The 5,827-nt window shown below is 37.6% G+C and overlaps 1 protein-coding gene across 1 annotated transcript in view; it reads right to left on the reverse strand.

Annotated features, from left to right (window-relative positions):
* Nucleotides 1–2,918, reverse strand: part of LOC138860580 (sulfotransferase 1E1-like) — a 14,334-nt gene extending 11,416 nt beyond the window's left edge. Inside the window, exon 1 of the mRNA XM_070118348.1 lies at nucleotides 2,840–2,918. The gene's annotated coding sequence lies outside the window, so the exon portion shown is untranslated. The remainder of the gene's footprint in view (nucleotides 1–2,839) is intronic.
* Nucleotides 2,919–5,827: the final 2,909 nt, after the last annotated feature.

Here is a 5,827-nt window from a genome sequence, read left to right on the forward strand (position 1 = left end):
CAAAAACGATCTTTATATAGTCATAGATTATCCATTCAAAGTCCATACCCAATTAAAATCGCTATTTAAGATCCAATTTCAACTTTGCTTTAGACACACACGTAAATAAGTGCGTGGCTCGATCTGAACAAGTAAGAGAATAAATATCACACTCGCACAGTCTATGCTCGTTGAAGAAGACAAACAAACACGCGCACTCTTAAACAGATGTTACTTGATGTGTTATTTACTGTGAATACTTCAATGAAATACAAGAAATGATTATAGAAATGAAATACAAGAATACATCAATAAAATAAAGAAATTATCGAAATGAAATACAAGAATACATCAATAAAATACAAGAAATGATTACAGAATTGAAATACAAAAATACATCAATAAAATCAAGAAATTATTATAGAAACCAAGATTGGAAGTCAGTAGACAAATGGAAGCAACAAGATTTCACGAAATTTTGGATAAAAGGAAAAATCTAAGCAAGAAAGAAAAGAAAATTAAAAATAAATTGTTTGCTTAATGGATGAAATCACCCAAGCAAAAAAATATTTTTTTTTCCTAAACCGCAAAAAAATTGAAATGCACTAGCAGCATAAACAATAAGAATACCGAAAGAGGAGGAGAAAAAATAATAATAATTACAATTTATTCCCCACCTCAAACTTCTGCGAGGACACAAGTATGCACCGAAAATCAAGTTAAGAAACACCTAAAGAGTTTAAAGTTAGAATTCATGAAAGTTAATGAAAAAATAAATCTTAACTGTCGACTAGGAAACTCAAAATCCTAAAAAGCAACCTGGGGCGTTAATGATAAAAATACTAGATATAACGAAACCCTTCCTATAAAGGTCAGATATTTGTCTACAGAAGGCCTAATATTTCCAAAAGATTATAAAGAAAAAAGTTTAGCAGCGCACTCGTTTAATTCAACATGTACAATAACAAGAAAATATCTCCATTAGAAGACAAATCAGTAAAGAAATTTATGAAATAAAGAAGAGCAAATATTAAGATTTTGCGAAATCCACAAGGAAATGACAGATTTCTGCCAAATATTGGAAAGTGAAAGGAGAAAATGTCAGAAATTATTTAATGAGAAAAGGGGGCTTATCCACACGAGAGAACATAACTTGTACTTCTCTCCTATATTGCAAAAAAAATTACAAATTAGGGCGCGTTCAGCAAAATGTCCGTCAAATATGGGGCTTCCGTGTGAATATAGCAAATATACCAACAAATCTATTATTTCCCTAAAATATAATTAATCACAACAGGACAAGACCCTATATATACCGCTCCTCAAATCATAATAAGGACCAAAATGATATACAATAATCATAAATCTATAACCTGACAAATAAGGAATTGTCGTCTTTCAGACCCTCGCACCCAATCTGGGGTACAAGTGAACCATATCTAAGTATCATTTAAAAGAAAAAAAAATCGGGGCAATGAGGATCAGCAGCCCTCGGAATTTGATAAATAACAGATCATATAAAAATGAAACCATTCTATTTACAACTATTTGTAAATATTTACGAGCGGCCTTCTTAGAGTTTACAAATAAAATGTACAGATAGATGCAAAGCCGTTCGTGTGCCGGGAAGTACACAATACATAAGAAAAGTAAACCGTATAGTATGTAAACCGATAAATATATGATAAATAAATGATAAATAAATAAATGATAAATAAATAATGATAAATATATGTAATATGTAAACTGTATAATATGTAAAAGTAAACCGTATAATATGTAGTACGAGATGCGAAGACAGATTTAAGAAAATAGGACTTGAAACTTGAGGAAAAGAAAAAAAAAAGAGGGGACAAGAGTAGGCTCTATTAAGACGTTCACAAAAAGAGTGAAATGAAACAAGGAAGATTTCATGATTTTTCAACACAAAAACAAATAAAAAAAAAACACAGCAAAGAAAAAAGAACAAAAAGTAAACATTAAAAACCGATACCAGTGTCGATTTTTTTTTTTTTTTTTTTTTTTTTTTGAAGGACTACTGAGGACTAAATCACCCTCCTGACAACGAAACAGATGTCAAAAATATGCAAAACTATATAAAGAAAATGTTATCATAATCTTAAAGTAGAGAAGACTCCCGGATATTAACCCTCTCATTAAAACAACTAAATACAAATACAAATATAAAATAAATAAATATAAATAAATACACGGACAAATAAATAAATATAAATATAAAATAAATAAATATAAATAAATACACGGACAAATAAATAAATATAAATATAAAATAAATAAATATAAATAAATACACGGACAAATAAATAAATATAAATATAAAATAAATAAATATAAATAAATACAAAGGTCTAGAGAGCTTCGTTAGGCCTTGGTGTATCAGTTTACACATACGCTCGGATAGACACATGCCTACAGGATCTATATTTAGACCTTGCATACTTATGTGTGTGCATCCGTGCGTGCGCGCGCGAGCGCGCGCGTGCGTGTGTGTGTGTGTGTGCGTGTGCGTGTGCGTGTGTGTGTGTGTGTGTGTGCATCCGCGTGTGTGCATATATATGGATAAATAGTTTAAGTATTACCCCCCCTCTCTCTCTCTCTCTCTCTCTCTCTCTCTCTCTCTCTCTCTCTCTCTCTCTCTCTCTCTCTCGTCATCTATCTTTATAAATATATATATGTGTGTGTGTATGTATTTATGTTTATATACATGTATATATACATATATGTATGTATATAATTTATGAATATGCCTATTTAGTTATTCGTGCATGTATGCCGATACACACATATTTATAACTGTGTGTTTGTGTTAGAAAGAACTCAAACAAAAATCATGTTTTACCAAATGAATTCACTGTTTCGCCTGTACTGGGCAGAAGACGCTCGCTACGTCTGGCGTCCACAAGAGTTGGATGTCAACTGAGGACAGAAAACAGCGAAGGTCGTAGCTAAAGGCCATGGGATAGCCCTCCACCACTCTCCGGTCTGTAACCATGTCTACGACCGAAATTCCCTTCTAATTTCGTTTACTCTTTTCATTTCGCAATGGGGGGTTGACAGGTATATAAATAAGTAATTGACAAGTGAATGATGAAGTGTTGGATTCGCATAGGACAAAGGAAGGATTCGAATATTGCTGTTGTTGAAGGAGAGCAGATGGTCATAAACGATCTGTTGACGGCCTATAGGAACGGCCTTGGGTTTTCTTATTTATATTCTGGTTCTCTCTCTCTCCCTCTACCCCCTTTCAGTCGGCCATAGTGGGTGTGTTTATACGTCGGTACGCGTCTGAATATCAATATATATGGATGTGTATGTATGTTTATGTGTGGGTATGGGTGTGTGTGTGTGCGTGTGCGTGTGCGTGTGCGTGTGCGTGTGCGTGTGCGTGTGCGTGTGCGTGTGCGTGTGTGTGTGAATGTGAATGTGAATGTGAATGTGAATGTGAATGTGAATGTGAATGTGAATGCGAATGCGAATGCGAATGCGAATGCGAATGCGAATGCGAATGCGAATGCGAATGCGAATGCGAATGCGAATGCGAATGCGAATGCGAATGCGAATGTGAATGTGAATGCGAATGTGAATGTGTATGTGTATGTATGTGCATGTGAATGTGTGAGTGTATGTGTATGTGTGAGTGTGAGTGTATGTGTGATTGTGAGTGTGAGTGAGTGTGCGTGTGTCTGTGTGTTCGTGTACGTGTATGTATATATTATAAGCATAGGGTGTCTACGTAACGGTGTTCTTTTACAAAGCCATTTGCATATGACGAGACACCATCCTACACATACAATGGCATTTACGTCCATTTCTCTTTCTTAGTTCCTCAGAATACTAATAATACTTGTTGGCGCGTCACGATAAGCAAGTAAATATATATATTCTATCTTAGCACTGAACACAAGGTCTTTGGCCAAGCCTATCCTATTGCAACACATGTGCATGTAAACAAAGCAGTATTTGTACTGAAGCCTACGTGATATCAACAAGGCAGTGTTTGATGTTTGTTATTCATGTTATAGAGCAAGAGATGTTTTTTGTTTACGCTTTTGTAAAGAAAAAAAAATTGTGGGATCTTTTTGTTTGTAATTTTTGGTGTGTTTGTGCTGTATCATATGTCTGCTTACAACGAAGACTCAGTTTGTGTGATTAGTTGTGTGTGTGTGTGTGTGTGTGTGTGTGTGTGTGTGTGTGTGTGTGTGTGTGTGTGTGTGTGTGTGTGTGTGTGTGTGTGTGTGTGTGTGTGTGCGTATGTGTGTGTGTGCGTATGTGTGTGTGCGTATGTGTGTGTGCGTATGTGTGTGTGCGTATGTGTGTGTGTGCGTGTGCGCGCGTGCGTGCGTGCGAGGGATTACGGCAATGAAGAAAACAAAAAAGATATTAACGCTTTTAGTGCGTGTATTGCCGAAGCAAGTGCGTGTCATATTTTGTGGCCTGACAGCTAAATTATTATTCATTATGAGTTAATAAATTATTATTCATTATGAGTTAACTGTAACGAAGTGAACAATAGCTGTGGCGTAAGGTCTTCTGTTTTTTCCTTGCGTCACATTAGTCTTTTTTTATGTTTTCTACAAAAACAAGAAAACCGTCTGTTGGCTAAGAAAAAAATAATAACTGGCAACTACAACCGGTTCTGGTATGGCAAGAAAACTGTTAACGCGACAGATCTTCCCTAGCGCCTGGGGGGGGGGGGGGGGGGTACCATTTAATGGCCCTCTCCCTCTCCCTCTCTCTCTCTCTCAAGAGCGCATACCTGGATCTCTAGGTCCAAGGTTTTTTGTCGTCACCGTGGATGAAAAAGAGATTGACATCCCCACGACGGACAAGACGATTGGCCTTGGGCTAGTGCTTTTAATTACAAGCCTTTATGTGCAAGTAATTAAAAGCACGAAGCACAGGGGCAGCTAATAATTTCACTGCGAAGTGCTCGACCGGAGACATAAGGTCTCACGCCCGTTCGGCAGGGTCCCGACCCCGACCGGCCTTCCCATACAGAGACTGTTGGCTACCCTGTGTGCCTCACTTTTTTATACCACTTCCGCCCTTATCATCGTCCAGTTAATTAGCTCTGCTAGCCTCCTCCTCGACCCAACATTCATCACCCTCGCTATGACGAAACTCATGGGTCACGTCATCAAATTAGCGTATACTGGGGAGCCTATCTCTTGCGAGGAGGCTCTCCAGAACATCTTCATTATCACTGAGGTGGCAGTCACACACCTCTTTAAGGTGTGTGACTCATTACATTCATTACTCATTACTTTCTCAGGACAACATATACACGATAAAACGTATTGCAAGACAAGAATACACGATTGGCGCAAGTCGGTTATCTTCCGGAAACAGTACGCATGTAATTCTTGTGCAATTAACGGGTTTCTGCGGGACGATGTGCGCATGTGGCTGCGTGAGTGCGTAGACGAGTTGAATTAATGGGTGAGAGACGTGAACTGAGTGAGTCAAGAGTATAGCGCACGAGTAGAAAATAGAATGCTGATAGATGTTCATTAGTTTTTTAAGAGTCATTAGTAAGTAAGGCGAGAGTGAGTAAAAAGGAATAGGATGGTGTGGAAGTTGGAAGAAATAAGCGAAGGGAGGAGGAGTGTATGGGCGGGGAGATAAGGGAAGGATGGGGTGGGGGTGGAAAAAGAGGTATGGGTGAGGAAGGGGGGGGGAGGGTCAGTTATGTAGGCGGGGGTGGCAATGTAAGTTGAGCTTAATGAAAACAATCACTGATCTGACTGCACGAAAAAAAAAACATTCACGCTAATAACAATGAACTTACGTTAATCGCAATATTAACCAACTACTATGCGAAATCATA

This window comes from Penaeus vannamei, chromosome 42, assembly GCF_042767895.1.
Source record: "Penaeus vannamei isolate JL-2024 chromosome 42, ASM4276789v1, whole genome shotgun sequence".
In the NCBI taxonomy this organism is placed as follows: Eukaryota; Metazoa; Arthropoda; class Malacostraca; order Decapoda; family Penaeidae; genus Penaeus; species Penaeus vannamei.